Source organism: Pinus tabuliformis, chromosome J (genome assembly GCF_031772625.1).
Source record: "Pinus tabuliformis cultivar Carrire ecotype Pingquan chromosome J, CPIR1, whole genome shotgun sequence".
In the NCBI taxonomy this organism is placed as follows: domain Eukaryota; kingdom Viridiplantae; phylum Streptophyta; class Pinopsida; order Pinales; family Pinaceae; genus Pinus; species Pinus tabuliformis.
The window spans coordinates 628,041,696-628,057,965 of NC_142295.1; the positions used below are offsets into that span (position 1 = coordinate 628,041,696).

General features: G+C 39.9%; 1 pseudogene; it reads right to left on the reverse strand.

Annotated features, from left to right (window-relative positions):
- The window catches only part of LOC149228515 (uncharacterized), a 32,553-nt pseudogene extending 16,662 nt beyond the window's left edge, over nucleotides 1-15,891 (reverse strand).
- Between the last annotated feature and the right edge of the window lie 379 nt (nucleotides 15,892-16,270).

Sequence of the window (16,270 nt, forward strand, 5' to 3'; positions counted from 1 at the left end):
ACGGTTCTGAGGAGGTGCCTTACCCATGAGGAGGCCGAAAAAGCCCTGAATGATTGTCATTCAGGCGCGTGCGGAGGACATCAATCTGGATATGCAACAGCACAAAGAATCTTACGAGCAGGATATTTCTGGCCAACTATGTTTAAAGATTGCATAATAGCTGTCAAAAGTTGCCATGCATGTCAGATCTTTGATAGCAAAACCAGAAGACCGCCCGCACCCTTACAGCCGATAGTTGTTGTTGGGCCCTTCGCCAAGTGGGGCATCGATTTCATGCAATGTAACCCCACCTCGACTGGGGGGCATGGGTATATTATAGTCGCTGTTGACTATTTTACCAAATGGGCCGAGGCGATGCCTACATTGAATAACACTGGTGAAACAGCTGCCCTTTTCTTTTTTAATCATGTAGTCGCCAGGTTCGGCGTTCCGCAAGCTATAGTGACAGATCATGGATCGCATTTTCGCAATCACATGATGGTTGAATTAGCTGCCAAACTGGGGCTATCTCACGACAGCTCTACCCCATATTATCCACAAGCCAACGGACAAGTTGAGGCGATCAACAAGGTCCTGAAGCGTATGTTGCAAAGGATGATCGGGGTTCACAAGAGAAGATGGCATCTAATCCTGTACTCAGCATTATGGGCTTACCGAACCTCGGTAAAAAACGCCACTGGGTTCACACCATTCCAATTGGTGTATGGCCTAGAGGCAGTATTACCGATCCAGTGCGAAATTTCGTCTCTTAAACTCGCAATTGACCTCCTCCCCGGAACCTCAGAAGAAGAGGCTCGTTTCTTGGAGTTAATCCAATTGGATGAAAACCGTCGTGACGCTGCTTTGGCGAACGAAGCCCATAAGAAACGAGTCAAAGCACAGTTCGACAAGAATGTCAAACCTCGCATCTTCTCTGAGGGTGACTTGGTTTTGCTTTACGACCAAGAATCCGACAAATTAGGAGCAGGAAAATTTCAGTCCTTATGGATGGGTCCTTATATTGTTAAAAGGGTGTTAGCAAAAGGAGCCTACGAGTTAATGGATTATGACGGAATACCACTGGCGCAACCCCGTAACGGGTTGTACCTCAAGCGTTACTATGCCTAAATAGTAACCTGAGTGCTTTTGTTGTATTTTGTTTTCGCTAAAATGTTTGTTTCGGTTAAAGTAATCCGCCCTTCTCATTTGTTGCAGATGTCGAATTATTCTGAGACATATGTGGGATATGCTGACGGAGCGAGTCGTAGTACGCAGAATTTGTCCTCCGCAGCCTGGGCCATTTTTGATCCAAGCGGCGAGTTAGTGAGTTTCAGAGGTGTGTGTATTGGGCGGTCAACGAACAATATCGCTGACTATAGCGCGTTGATTGAACTCCTCTCTGATACCATCGCTCATGGTATACGCCGACTAATTGTTAGGCTAGACTCACAACTTGTGATACTACAACTCACTGGTATATATTCAGTCCGCAATCCAGCTATTTATCGTATGTTTCTAAGGGTTAAGATTTTGGAAAGAGAGTTTGATTTAATTCAATACCAACATATTTCCAGAAACTTGAACACATTAACAGATTCATTAGCAAACTATGTATTAGATAGACATTTACAACATATATAAAAAGAGATGCATCGGTGCTATGCAAGTGGATCACAAATAAACTGAAATAAACTCCGAAAATCAAAATATATAAAGCTGTTTATAGTTTGTACATAATGTGCTGTAATCAAAACAAAATTGGTCATACGACCTAGAACTCAAAAAGATGCTAGGGGGCACCCTAGCCTAGTGGTGCTCATGAAAGTACGTCACGGTCTGTGCGATCATGCGCAAGAGACGAGTCCATCGTCTAGGCACGCCAATAGTGTGCCGCTGCAACTGTAGAGGTAATTCGTCAATCTGAACATCCGGAAGACCATGAGTAAGGCTCTCAACCTGCTCCTGCACAGCTGCAAGTATCTCAGTATCACCAAGGTCGCGAATAACAACTCTCCTAGCAGGCTCTGCTGCTGGGGCAGCAACTGGCGATCGTGGACGAACTACTGGACGAACAGGACCAACATCTGCATGCACCCAAGAGTTTGATCAGTTTTGAATAGTAACATCATGAATAAAAACAATAAACAGTGATATGGTCAGAGATTTTACCAATAGCGCCCCATTGCTCGCCATCCGGGAGCACCAAGTTCGGATCACCTCGGTAGTCCATACCCACATATGGATACTCAGAAAATGCCATCTCCTGACGCTCGAACCACCTAAAGAAGGACTCAGTGAAAGTGATATGAGGTTGACCAGCATGCCGGGACATATGGTCAACCCACCTCTGCATGCGTGGCTCGGTCGGAGAAGGCAAATCAAGCATGATGTACTGAGGTTGCATCAATGGGATTTTCTCCAAGATAAAGGCAGTCAGAATAGAACCAAATCCAAAGTTCTTCAGCCCCCCGTCCTTTACCTTGGTCAATTGACTTTTCATCTGAACAAGTACTGCATCACACCAGTTAAACACTTTCGGTTGGAGACACTCCAAGGCGTGCTGCATATAAGATCTGTTGGCAACATGTAAAGCTGCGCTACCGGCCATCCTACCAATGGTAAACAGAATGGACCTGAGAGACCTGTCAGTGATGTCACGGATATTGATCTTGCCATCTTTGCTCGGCTGTGAACCTTCCCGGCAATACTGACGAATGTAGTCCCTGGTGGAATTAGTCCCTCGGACCGTACCTGACAAAGAAATGGGGGCACCCCGCCTTGACAGCCCAGTCAATAAGTACATGTCCTCTATGGTCAAGGGGATGGTTTTCCCCCTAATATGGAATACTTGGTTAACAGGATCCCAAGCATCAAGCATATACTGCAGTAAAGAAATCTGTGCTCTCATGCTAGAGATACGGAAGAACTTCAGCAGGCCACAGTTCTGAAGCGCGTTCACCGTGACTGGGTCATGGAGTGCAACCATGTCCTCTACTTCATGTTCTTGTTCTCGCCATGTAAGGGACATTTTGTTCAAAGTTCCCTACAATCAAACAAGAGAATGAGTAAGTTCCTGATTTTGATGAAAATCTGGCGAAAAATCATCAAAAAACTCATGCAAGGTCAGCTTTTCTAGGTCCAGCGCAGGCAGAGAGCCTTCCCCTTGCGCTGAGAATCAGTCTGCCATAAGGCTGTCTGAAATACAGCGCAATTTTCGAAAGGGGAACCTGCGCTGATGCCAGGGCGCCCTGATGAAACCCCTGGGGCCCAGAAACCCTGAAAAACATGCATGAAACTGAAAAAGGAAACCATGAAAGTGAAGGGCTAAGGTTTAGCTCCTACCTGGTCCAAACGGCGCCGAAAATCGTCCACAGAATCTCCCGGAATCAGCTGGTGAAAATCAAGGAAGAAGAGGCACCTCCAGAGCTCCAACAAGCAAAATGCAAATGAAATGGTAAATGAGAGGTAAAAACCCCTTTTTATGACTTTTTACACAGTTTAAAGTTAAATATTAGGGTTATAATCTCCTTTTCATGCAAATGTTGTCCATTTCTAACAAAGTTTGTTGCAGCAATTGAATGTGAAGTACTACATTTGAAAAGAGAAAAGCTAGTAAAAATAAAAAATCAAATTTGACCATGAATCGAGCAGTTTTACCACGGAATTTATGCTCGTTAAAAAATAGAAAAGTGTGAGCAAAAGTTTCCACCAGAGTTCAAGCTCATTTAAAAAATGAACCTATCTCGGTAAATAACCATTGCGATCGTAAATTTATCAGCCTTAAAAGCCTTGGTCGTGTTTTCATCCATCACCTCCATTTCATTTGGCCGGTCGTTCACCCCCATATGTGTGTTTACCCATTTTGAGGAACAGCTGCAAAGAGTGATTTCACCTAGCCATCCCTGTGACACTACCGTGATTGGAAAATTCCAATTTGTACCTGGAATCTGCTGCTATCCCTGTTTATCACTCGTTCCTCAAAAAACGAGTCTTCTTTGAGCTCTTTTCACTGACTCGTAAAATATGAAAAGTTTGCCGAGTTTTGGCCTTCCAGCTCGTTAAATGACCGGAACGCTATCCCTCCTCTAAATTTTAATCTTTTTGGACCTGAGGGATTATTGCACAAAAGGATCGAGCGCTTGTCTTGTTCGGCTCGTTAAAAGTACCGAACACTCATCCCTTCTGTATTGTTTTATACTTTTTCGGACTTAAGGGATTAGATGACGAAAAAGGAATTATGGAGTTAACTTTCTGTACCTTTTTAGACTCTCTAAAAATGAAAAGGACCGAGTTTTCCTTGTCGTTAGACTCGTTAAAATGATTAAATAGCGACAAACTTGTCTTTAGACGAGAACGAGTTTCCCTATCGCTAGGCTCGTTAAATCATAGCGATGGGCTTGCCCGAAGGGCAGGTTATAGAACAAGCATATGTTATCCTCCTCAAGCTTGACAAAAATAAAGAGGTACTGGTCAGAAATGACTGGGGAAAAATTGGGAGAACATCAAGGTTTAATGGTAGCAAGTCACTCTTGAACATGACACTTTTCCTCCGTACCACATCGGGTTGGGTTGTTTCATTCACCGGTCTCATCGCCATGGTCCTCGCCAAACCATCCACTTTTGGGGTAATGCTACCGATCCATCGCATCAGTGTCGTTATATGTTCAAGAGGGGTCATTCTGAAAGTGTCAACCATGTCCCATCCACTGCCATACATTATCCTTCATCCATTCATGATCGCCACCCTGAATCATATGTCACAGTTTGTTTTCACCTCCACTAAAATCATTAGCTCCGTTCCATGTCATTGATGTGGGATTCATTAAGGCCCTCCTTTGACGGATCGCTTCTTGTCGACTTCAGCTCATTATCCAAGAAATTGATCTAGGAACACCCCCATCAGTACTTTGAAGCTTGCATGCCTCAATGGCAAGTTTCTCACTTCCGGCGACAGGTATACATCAATGACCTTCGACCAGAAGATTTTGCGTGGCGTTCGACGCCAAGTCCTTTATTCACGCCACGTGAATTGTACTGCAGTACCTTGAAGATCATCGTCATTATTGGTGATTCCTCTCGCGCTTGTTAACGGTTTTCATTATTGACCGGTAATCAAGCGATGTCTTTCCATGTTCGACTTCAGCAAAATTCTCACATGGATCGACTTGTGCTTAGAGTGAAGATCGAACGAGTTTGAAGACCCCGGATCTAGTTTCATCCATCCGGGCTGCGATATATATTCAGGAAATATAAAAGCATTTGCCATGTACATCATTGCAGCAGATGATCATCCTATGATAATTTCAGCAGAAAATTATCAGTCTACCTTCAGACGATCGTCTGTCATATGTACCAAAATGTATTTATAAAAGCTGAGCATGGGAATGCCCGCCTCAGCTAGATCATGAAAATAGAATGAAAAATAATGTATTGTATTGTATTGTATTACAGGGCGCCTCCTCAGCACTGGAATGAACTTCGGACCCTCTAGATAAAGCATTTCACCCGATAAACGGCCTCATACTTTAGGGGGCAACTGTTATAGACATTTTTGTGCCTCGCGACATGGATCATGAAATGTCAATAATTACAGGGATCCTCAGTCCCTAAACATGTTGTTCTTACCCCTAAAAGAACAAGGTCATCAAACAACAGCACTTCCAATCAGTTCTCCACCTGAAAACACTTCAAAACAGGCTAATTTTGGATCATGTCAGCTGCTCCACTGAGCATCTGCGCTGGAATGCAACTGCTCCTCCTTGTACCTGCGCTGGAAGTCAAATCTAATGAAGGCTACCTGCGCTGGGCGAGATTGGCCAAGTGGCACAGTCATTCTGCAAGGTGTCAACTGCCCAGGAAGCTTCCAAACTGACACTTGGTTCATGAGATTCGCCCTGTGATGAGTAAGAGGTACTTGATCACCATGTGTAAGCAAGGATCTCCAAGTGGACTCAAGAACTGAAGATTAACTGAAGAGGGAGAGGACACAAGGCAGCTTCATGTCAGTCTCAAGCTGACTCATCCTTTCTTCTTCTCTCCTATATATAGAACTCTTCTATGAGGTCTAAGGAGGCTGGAATTTTATGTAAAGCAAGGAGGTGCTGTTGGTTTACAGTTAGAGCTATTGGGTGATTGTTTTACTAGAGGTGAAGAGGAGAGTTCTTGCTGCTGGGGAGGTGCTGCTGGATTGGAGCCATCATTGGTTGTAACCTTCTCAGAACCCTGTTACTTCTATCAATAAAGTTTTGCATGTTCTCCTATATACTTGTATTGCATTGATGTATTGTATTTACTTGTATATTTGATTCACTCTAATCCATGCATCAGTTATGAGTACATGTATCTTGTAGTTTCCTCTCTTGTTTTGTGCAGGATCTGTGTGTAGCTGGACCGGCAAAGAGAGCAAGGAGCTGGGAACAAGAGACAAAGAGAGAGGATAAGGATCGACTAAGCGAAAGACACCAGGTTGGTTAACCTTTTCTTCCTTCTCTCTGTACTTTCATAAAGGAAAATATCAAAGCTTTACTTTCAGTTGTTGCTAAAGACTGTCACCTTTAGAGTAGGGATAGGGTCATCCGAGTCGGATACTTTTCCCCACAACAGTTATGGGTTCATGATGCTTTGCTAAGGAGGAATCTAATTGATTGATGGAGAACAAGATCTAAGGAGAGATCAGGATTTAATGGCTTGGAATGAATCATCTCTATACGGTTTGATCATGCATATTCTAGATCTGTATACTAACACATGTAATGTTCTGTAAATGTTATGATATGGGTATGACTGGTGTCTGGATCAGCTGCAAAGTTATGAGAAAGTATTTGTAGATATGTACGTGGGTTGGCTATGGTTAAAGCGCGTATGATGATGCTAGTATTGATTGATTTTGTGCTTCAATTATATTCATGGGTCCAGTATGAAAATTGGATGAAACGTGGCCTTTCAGATTATGGAGTTGTGCTTCAGGAGTATCCAGTCAGAAAATTTATGAAATGTGGTACCTGGAGGAAGAAAGAGAAGGTTGTAGCCTTCTATAGGTCGGCACCTACGTACTAATACATCAGCTAGTACAAGAACTAAGGGGGTGGTAGCACCCTTCTAGTAGCACCTGGAAAACGAGTAAAGATTGGAGCATTTCAGCAGGCCAGCACCTACGTACTAGTAAATGGATCGGCTAGTTCAAGAGCTAAGGGGTTGTAGCTCCCTTCTAGGAGTGTCTGGAGAACGAGAGAAGGTTGTAGCCTTCTGCAGGTAGAAGCCTGTGTACTGGTATAAGACTGCACCAGTACAGAATCATTGTAAAAGGAAGTTTCTAATTAAAAGAAGATAGAGACGACTTGCAGCAGGTAGTTTTCACCCGCATTGGGTTTCCACCTTATATCATGGTGTTCATGTGTGCTTCTTGTGTGTGATGATCTATTTTGTTTACTGTTCATATGGTTAATAATGTTTTGATGCACTCATTAAGGATCAACTAACTGAATCATAAGTTTACTGGATATATGCTGGTTGCATTAATCACAGTTGCGTATACACGTGGTTTGACTTAACTGATGTAGCATATATGAATCTGAATATGGAAATGAAAAAGTTATATTGATTTGATAATACTGATTCACCCCCCTTCTCAGTATTATTTCCAACATAGGATCTTGCATCAGAGTCTCATGTAATCTCATGGCAATCTCCAAGGCCTCTGCCTGAGTTGTTATCTTCTGTTGTGACAATGCACTCCTTAAGTGTGGTAGTCGCAAAGCCACAAACCACTCGCAATGTTGTCCATCTGTCAAATTCATGTTGGCTTCGTGGATTTTACATTTCAGCCTCTGATCTAGTTCCCAAGGCATCTCTCTTGGTTGAATCGTGATCTCTTTGAATCCCATAATCGACTATGCCTCAGATTTAGGCCTACTAAATTCCCTATTTAGTGCTACTTGGATGTCTGCTACTCCAGCATTTGGGTTATCGTTAGAGTACTTAATATACTAGGTTAGCATGCGATCTTGTAGAGCACTAACCAGTGTCGCCTTCTTTATATGATCATCTGTAACACCTTGAGCTTCCCATACATCCCTCACAACGAACCAAAATTGGTCTGGCTCCTCATTTACCAAGCCTTTGAACAAAGGAAAATTCATTGTATTTTCCATACTAAACCGCGGTGGAGGCGGAGGTGGTACGGGTGAAGTTGGAGGCGATGGTGGTGAGGTCAGAGGTGGTGTGGGTGGAGGTGGTATTTGCAGGAATCCTTGTCTTATTAACTGAATAACACTTCATGGAGAAACCTTCGCTATCCCTTCTTTGTCACTTCACGGAGGTGAAATCAAGGGGCTATACTCTGGACCCTTTTTTCCTTCGTTCCTGTAAGTTTTTCCGCTTCGCATAGTCCCGAACATCAAGGTAGCTGCATAACCCATTTTTCGCACAATAGAATTTTAATCCAAGTATTCAAATATTTTACATACTTACCTCGCGGTCCTTTGAAAAAGTGTCGCTCTGCCTCGCTATAGCTGACTGAGGTGTCGACCGCAAATTCAGTCACAAATCCTCCTATGACGCGATCGAGCCAATGATCGACAACGTGAGCGATCTTATCCTCCGATGCTTCCAACCTTCGCACTCGTTCTGAGGTCCATACAACAGGACCGTCAAGTTTCCACCTTTCTTGGCTATCTGCTAGCTTCACAATCCACTCGTATAGCTCAATAGGGAAAGAACATAAAAAGATCTCGTGGATCTCTGTATACAGGTATCGGTCCAACCACTATTCCTTTATCAGTCGTGGGTTTCTGTTCTCCTGTGCCACGAATTCATGGATCTTTCTATCCAACTAGTCTCCAATCTCCTTCTTAGTTGGATTCTAGTGATATGACATCACACATCTCTTATGCAGATTCTGGTCCTGGCAACGAAACCATTTTTTGGCTTGAGGGGGCCTGACCCAGGTTCAGCGTTAATTAGCCAAACAAATCCCTACACTACTGGCCCTTTCGGCATCAGCCCATGGAGTGTGGACCGAAGTCTCACCCGAAGTAGTATGGGGGGATGCTGGAACCAATTTTCCGCACCCTGAGATGGTTGTGATGTCATTTGATCTCTTCTATCCCTGCCTTCACACAGGTGATTTCGCAGTAGGTCTTGTAAGACAAACACTCTATTCCGGCTTTCAATACCTTCACAAAATTACACGATCAACCTTCGCGCAACCCTAACCTGGGGCTCAGGTACTTTCGCACTATTATGGAAGCACGCCGTGCAGATTCCTCAATTACCCTAAGTGATTTGCTTATTTTTCCGAATACTTAAGTTTATCACCACGTAATCAAATATTCGTAATTGCATTTAATTACTCAATGTAACTATATTCATTTGCGCAACATAGAAGCATAACAAAGGAAATTCATACAGAAAATATCCAAACCCATCAACAAAAAAATACACAAAAATTATGGAATAACTCTTTTTATTAATATCTTCCAACTGTTACAGATTATGTTCACCCTGCGCACACAACTGCAGGGGTCCGCACACTCAGTTGTGGACTTCCACCCTAGGCCTCTGTGCACTCAGCTATAGAGCCTCTACCTATGTTACAACCCAAGATTTAGACTTCTTACTCTAAAGCTATGACTCTCTTTCTTGTTTGATGCCTCTAACTACTTAGAGCTTAGCTCTTTCTATACAATCCCATGGTTCGTGGACCATGGGTAGATCTCTTACATTCGACTTTACTCTACAAAAATAAGGGCGGACTACCCTTTGTGACACATAACACCTTCGTGCTCCTTGACCACAAAATGTAGAGTCTTTACAATACTATTACAAAAAATTGACTTAAACATGGGCTTTTAGCCCCAAAACTACCCTTGGGGATACTGCTCCCAACATAAATTCTCCCCCTTGATTTTCTCCTCCTATTTCTTAAATTTTTTCCCATATGACATCTCAACTGCACTAATCTTGCTTCTTTATTTATTTTGAAATGGCACAGACCCAACGCAAGGAAGAGGTCGTACTATGCATATTAGTGAGTTTTTTCACCACATATTTCAAAGAAATGATCAAATACCTCTCTATGGGAGAGGTCGCTTACAATATCAAATTTTACAAGAACATAGGATCCCATATCAAGGAGGAGCTCATAGTCACTACAACAAAAACTACCAGCTGATAGTAGTCTAGAAGTAGACGAGGTTGGAGAATAGCATTTTGTTGATACGAAAAACAGGAATAAATGGAGACGTGGGAAGAAGGCTTATTTTTAATACCATAAAAACTCTCCATAATGTATGATATAATATTGAATGTTCTCCATCTTATATCATTCAATGTTTCAATTGTCCATAATACCCAACATCTCCACCATTGAAATATAATTTTTTCCATCATCCTTCAGAACAAGAGAGCATACAACCACCATGGCACCTTGACCAACTATTAGGTTTCCTAAAATTGTTTCCCCAGCTCCAATTAGAACTCCTCCAATTTTGGGATTTCGATCACCAATCTCCTTTCCTGTGCCCCCTAAAGTCACACCCTACAACATTGAGACTCTATCTCCAATAATGACAATTTCACCAATGACTACACTTGTGCCATGATCAAGAAAAAATCCCTTTCCAATGTGAGCAACTGGATGAATGTCCATTGCGAGGACCTCAATTATGTGGCTTTGAAATGCTAAAGATAACACATGTTTCCATCGAATCCATAATGCATGTGCAACACGATATGGCTGCAAAGCATGATATCGCTTCAAGTACAATAAAACCCAACTATATGACTTGGAAGGACCTTTATCTTTAACAACCTGAACATCCAATCATATTGACTATTAAATATCACCGTCATTCAAAAATACATCATCAAGTACATCCATCACACATACAAGAATGCTAAATGTTGTCAACTATAAATAATAAATTTACGATCCATTGTAAAATCAACAAATCAACGCCCAATATATAACGTTGCCACCACTGTGATACCAATGCCAAAAACAATTGCTGCCACCATTATAATATCATTGTTTTGTTGTTATACAAGCATGTGTTTCTTATTCCAATCCAGGTAATGGCTCCACTCTTATGTCCTCAAATTTATGAAAGTCACATTAAAATTATAAGATCTGCAGTTTTCAACTGACTACAAATATCAGATTACAAATATGAATTCACTCTATTGATGTCAGAGCGTGATAAACTTTGACATGGGCTAAATTAGGGCATGACACCCTAAAATCCATAACACATGCTGCAATGTAATAAATATTGTCTTGAATTAACGCTTCCACCAATACATTATCACATCTATTCGTTTCATTTATCATTGCCTATGTAGACAAGTCCAACGTTTGTAATGCACCTCTTTCATCTGAATCTGCTTCACCTGCAAACGACTGAAATATCATTGTAACGCATCCCAATCCAACGCACCTCTCTCATCTGAATCTGCTTCACCTGCAAAAGTTTGAAATATCATTGTAACGCATCCCAAGCCAACGCATAATGTGGAATTCAATGTAATATCCTATTGTTGATGCCACAATGTTTGTTTATTCAGGTCCATGGGTCGCTTCCCCTTGGCATTGTTTTGATGTCTATCCATCTAGAATCGTAGTTGAGGTTTCTACACTGGGATTACAGTCTATGTGTATGAACGCCATTTTCCTCATTGATATTTATAGAAAATAGCCCGTGTTGCTCTATTAAGCTAGTTGTCATGATTTTTTTGGCATCTATCTCCTCATAGTTAACAATTCCAACTAGGATAACCATTTCAACGATAGTCCTTGGAATGCTAGCTTTTTAATTGCATTGTTTTATGAGATTTTTTTTTCAAGTAATCCCAACTAGCATGCCTCCTGTGACAAGATGGTCCAACCTACCTGTAAATGTTGTTTTTATCTCATTTTTCTTTCCTATCCAAAAAAAATATTTTCACCATCGATTTCAATATATTCACGCATATGGACACCATATCCCCTGGTTTCAAATAATAGAGTAGGTGTACATTCCAACGAGAGCATCAATTTTGTGCCAAATGCAAAAGCCACTCGATACAACTCATTTTTTTTCTTTAAAAAAAATAGGAATCACATCTTCTTTATGTAACCACTTAATGACCTCTTTTATCACTTTGGTTATTTCATTTGGTATTTTTCACTGATGATATAGAGTGATATATCCATTTGTGTGGGTTCCATTGGTAAACAACTAATTTTGAGGTTAGAGTTGTTTACTAGTGTAAGAATATTTTGAAATTGTCTCAGGTGTGCTACACATTCGCACTTTGTCACCAAATTTATCCAATGCCAAGTCCTGGGAGGCTTGTTTCTCATCCTAAGTCATTCCATTAACAAGCATCCTCTCTATGCTCAATCCACCATCTCTGGTATTGCAAACCAATCTAATTTTGTTTAATGGAAACTTGTTAAAGTGAGTCATGTATGAAGTACATCTTCTGATACTCAAATACAATGTGGGCTGGCATGGAATAATTCAAAACATAGTGGTGCCAATGTATTTTAAAAGCGATGGATTTGGAAATCGTGACATCCACTTAAAACCCCGAGTTAGATATGAAAAAAAAAATTAGATGTCCAATAGCTCCTTCCAATTTTATACTCTCAAAATAACTGATGTTTAAATGATTTTCCTTTCTTTTGTATTTTCCTAATTCTTTGCATAGCAATCTCATGACATCCTACATACAACCCATAGAGCCTTCGAATCACATTTATTGGCCAATCATGCCTTTAAGGAACATTGTCTTCCCATGAGGTACCACTTCTCTAATATGGATGTTGACAAGACTGTACATTTCTTCATGAGCAACTCCCCTTGAGATCATGATGAATTCATTATGTTATTGAAATCATAGGCTGCTCCTTTTTCTTCCTCTTCCATATTTTAGTAGGTTTCTTTCTACTATCTGTATTTCTTTTTAATTCAGAGTTTGGTCTGCTTTGATTTGATTCCATCATCTGTTTAGGATTCTTTAGGGTATATGGCAGCCTACAATCATTGGCTTTATGTCCAAGTTTGTGAAACAAATAACATCTTATTTGACCAAGGTATGCTTGAGTTGGTGTGTGGATTTTTGTTTCCCTTTTTACATATAGTTTACATTCAACAAGTTTATGTCCAAATTCATGGCACAAATAACAGTAACCATGGAAACTTTATTTTTTTGGTCTTACATTCTACTACAACATGTCCTCTTTCATGACAAGAAAAACACTTGATATTTTTCCGAGGAGCAAAAAATCTCCTTTGAAATCTTCCAAATTTGTTCAAATCATTTTCAGGATAGAATGATCTTCTTGTAGTGAACCCTTTCTTCATCTCATTCATTTGCTTTTGATGTTTCTTCTTGTTTTTGTTTTCTTATTTATTAATCATGGTGCTTGTCCCTTCTCCTACAAGTCCTTTTAGGAAATCTTCATTATCATCTTTAATGTCTTCCTTTTCTGAGTTCTTCATGGAGGCAAGGTCCTCTTCTAGCTGCTTACACAACCTATTCTTTTCTTCTAACTTACTTCTAGTTGAATCAACCTCATCTTCTAATCTTCTACATTGTAGGCCTCTATCCTTGATTTTACTGCTCATCACCTCTTCTAGTCTCCTTCCTTATTCAAGTTGTGTCTTAAGGCTGAAAATTTCCTCCTTTTACTCATGCTCTTTCTCATCACATATTTGCACCTGTTTCTTCAAATCTTTGTTTTCATTCTTCAATATTTCTACACTAGCAAATGATAAGTCAAGCCTAGCTTGATTTTTCGTCTATTTTTTCTTCATGAGAGTCAGGCACATTCACACAGGTAGAGGTTTCATTTAACTAAACACTTTCCTTTTGACATGGTTTTTTCCCTTTCCTCTTTCTCTTTCCGTTCTCTACATTGTTGCTTCTAGCCTCTTCATGCATGAGCTACAATCTATCCCATATTTCTTTTGCATAAGTTAAATCTATTATTGTATCAAGATCCTTATTATGAAGATTGTTATACATGACACATTTTTCTTTAGCATTCCACTATTGTTCTTGCAAAGAGGGAGAACCTTTGCAGTAACCATCACATACAAGTTTCCATACACCAAACCCATAAGCTATTAGTTCAGATTTTACCTTATCTCTCCATTCATGAAAGTTTGTTGTACTCAACATAGGTACACTTTGATAGTCCATGACTCAACCAGATCTACCTTCAAGTTGTTAGACTTATACAGAAGGAACTTGCTTTGATACCAATTGATGAAAACTTGACTAAACTGAGAAGGGGGGGGGGGGGTAAATCAATTTAGCATATTCATGGACATTAAAATTCTTTTCATTAATCTCATTTACTGAAGCATTATATGAGCAACTGAATAAATAATGACCAACAGATAGAATAGGTGAACAAAAATTAGTAAGCAAACCAAAACATCACTTGAACACATAATAACAACACATATTGACACCAAAGATATGTGGAAACCCATAAAGGGAGAAAACCATGATTTTATTATTGTTGTGATGCCAAGGCAAGCTCCTACTCCTTATTACATATGATTTTATGTAGACTCCAACCTACAAGACAATGCTACCTCAATTTTCTACATGTTTCAACATGCAAGGAAGATCTAACTCTGATATGTTTTCTATAGGCTACAACCCACAGGAGGCTCCTACCTCAATAGGCTCCAACCTGATGTTTATCAAGCCACTACTTGAAATGAGACTACCAACCCTGATGCAAATAAGAAATAACAATGTGTTGGTTTACCTGGTCATAAATTCTGCATATCTCCATCTTCATTTATGCATCTTCTTCCCTTCAAATATGCTTCACATAAGCCTCATATGTGCCATGTAACTAATGAATAATAGCTCAATAAGATCTCACACATTCTCCTACTCTCTAACCATTTGAATGCCTTCCAAAGTCACATATTTTATAAAGATAGCTTGTTGGTTGTTTGTATCCCACATAGGAATATGAAGTGAATAGGCTTGACTCTTTGCTTTCCACTTATTCATTTCCAATCTCTTCCTATCTTGAATATTAGAACACAAAATAAATAATCCATCCAATATTAATTTCAGCCACATGTAATCATTAAATGCATTAGCCTAATGCTAACATCAAATACCAATATTTATCATTAACACATCACAACAATATTTGCAACATCTTTACCTTTGCCTTGGAGGCTTGCCTTTGCATCACAACAATTCAGCTCAGTCATCAATTTCACATCACAACAAATTATTCAATATAGCAATATCTGCAACATTATCCAAGCATATCACAACTCCTTTGTGTTGCTCCCTTGCTTTCTTCTCTTATGCTACTCCTTTTTTTGATGCTATTTTGGTTGTTTCTCCTTATGCAAGCTGGTCCTTTTCTTGTTGGTCCTTCATTGCTCCTTGGTGTTACTCCTTTGCCTCTATTGCACTTTTTCCATCAATGAAAACAGTGCCGACAATCCTCATATCTGGTATTAACTTAATCATCATGTCATAATAAAACAACCTCTTGTTCGTGTAGGACATCAAATCAAATATTATATTAAAACAACAAATATGTCTATATATATATATATATATATATATATATATATATATATCGCAAAAGGATACCTTATTCATCCTCCCTCTCACAGAGGTAGCAACCACAAGCCTAAGCTCGTCTCGTATAACAACATTATCTTAATATATGAAGACATCTCAATCCCAGCTATATACAATATTCTCTGTCAAATGGATCCCACTCAATATTATTGCAATCTATCCCTTTCATATCCAAAACCTGCTCAAACATCTCTCCAAAGAGCTTCGTTAACCCACCTCATAACTATTCATGCCAACAACATTGTACTCAATCTTGGACATGCTTAAAGCTAGAAACTTCTCATCCAAAAATATCATGGTATATCTCATACTAAAGTAGCACACAAATGTGGTTATATCATCAATCATGATCCTGATTGTGGGTAGGATAAATTGTCCTATTTTTTAACCTTTATCCTACTCTAGACACATGACCTAAAGATCTGTTTCAACCTAAGAACCTATTCATTCCTATATTTTTCTCTAAAATCATGCACATTCCTGCACCCTCTTTTTATTTTCATATTTAAAGGTTTGTCATGGACTTAATTATTTATTTATGGATTTTATACCTTTAATTATCCTTGCAACTAATATTCATCTTTCCTAAAGTATTTTATAAGCAAATGTATTAATCATTATGTTAGCATGGTCACGTGAAGGTAGGATTCCTGCACCAGTTGGTAGATTCCTGCAC